The following is a 1,285-nucleotide window of genomic DNA, read 5'->3' as shown; positions in this document are numbered from 1 at the left end:
CGGGCATATTCCTTTACCTGAGCTTCTAGGTCGGCAATCCTTTCTTGAAGGAGATGTACTTCGGAAGATGACGGGGAAGCGAACAGTTGCTCCTCATAGGAAGCCACCGAGGAGTTAAACTCGATCATTAGCTGAAAAAGGTAGCTTAGTAAGCGACTGTTTGGCAAAAAAAAAAATAATAAAATAAAAATACTTACCTCGCCGATTTTATCCGCGAAGCGAAAGAAATTCGCACGGTTGACCTCGGTCATGTCAGCAAATGCTGGAATTCGAACCCCGGGTCGAATGTAGCTCCTCATTAGATCGGCTGGAGATGCAGGGGGGACTGAAAGATTTTTGAGCAAAGTCATTTCAGTCATCAACTATCGAACAGTCAAAGGTATAAAAGTAAGAACACCTCAAAAAAAAAAAATTATTACCTCGGGCGGAATGACGTTGTTTCCTCAGAGGGTTTCTTCCAGAGGAGTCTCCGGAGTCTTTAGGCGGTGGGGCCTCCTTAGATCTCCTCTCCGAGGAGAGACCCCTGTCTTTCGAGCTAGATCTACTTCGCTCATCCCCTGATGGGCCGGTCCGGGCTCGGCCCTTTTCACGAGAAGAGGAGGCGGTCTCAGGCTCCTTCCTCTTCTTTGATGAATCAGTTTGCTGAGAGGAGGCCTCAGCAGAGGTTTTCTTCGGCGCTGGGGGGGAAGCAGCGATCTCCCGTGGCTCATCGCTAGAATCAGCAATAACAATCACAGGAGGAATCAACGGGCCAGCAGGAGCCCTGGTTGATTCTGTACCAAGCTCGGGAGAGCCAGTTGGAGGCACGGAAGTCCCGCTCACCTCGGGAACGGAGGAATTCCTGCTAGAAATGCGAGCTTTGCCTTCGGCGAGGGCCATCGCCATCTGTTTCTTTGCCTCTTTTTCGGCAGCTCGGCACGCCCTTTCTTCTCTGTAATTCATCTCCGAAACGCTCAAGGGGGTGGAACAGACGAGAGAACGCCTTCCGAGCCTCGCCGTGGACTCTCTGATTCTTTCGCAAGAAAAAGAGTCCCAAGCAATCTGTCCCTGGCTGCAGAACCTCGAGAAGAACTCTGCGAATGTGGGGCAAAGCAATCCGCGCTCAAAGTGATCTGAAAAAGAAACAGCTAAAAGGTGAGACAGAAAGTCAAGCAACACCTAACCTGGACCTAGCAAGGAACTCCATTCTACCGATTTTCGAAGTCCACTTCGATACGTGCGAACTCACGCGGTGGCCGAAAGTGAGCTCGTTAACCGGGAAAAAGAAGTAGGACTTCCGCCACTT

Source organism: Camelina sativa, chromosome 12 (assembly GCF_000633955.1).
Source record: "Camelina sativa cultivar DH55 chromosome 12, Cs, whole genome shotgun sequence".
Taxonomy (NCBI): Eukaryota; Viridiplantae; Streptophyta; class Magnoliopsida; order Brassicales; family Brassicaceae; genus Camelina; species Camelina sativa.
This window is presented reverse-complemented; position numbering follows the sequence as displayed.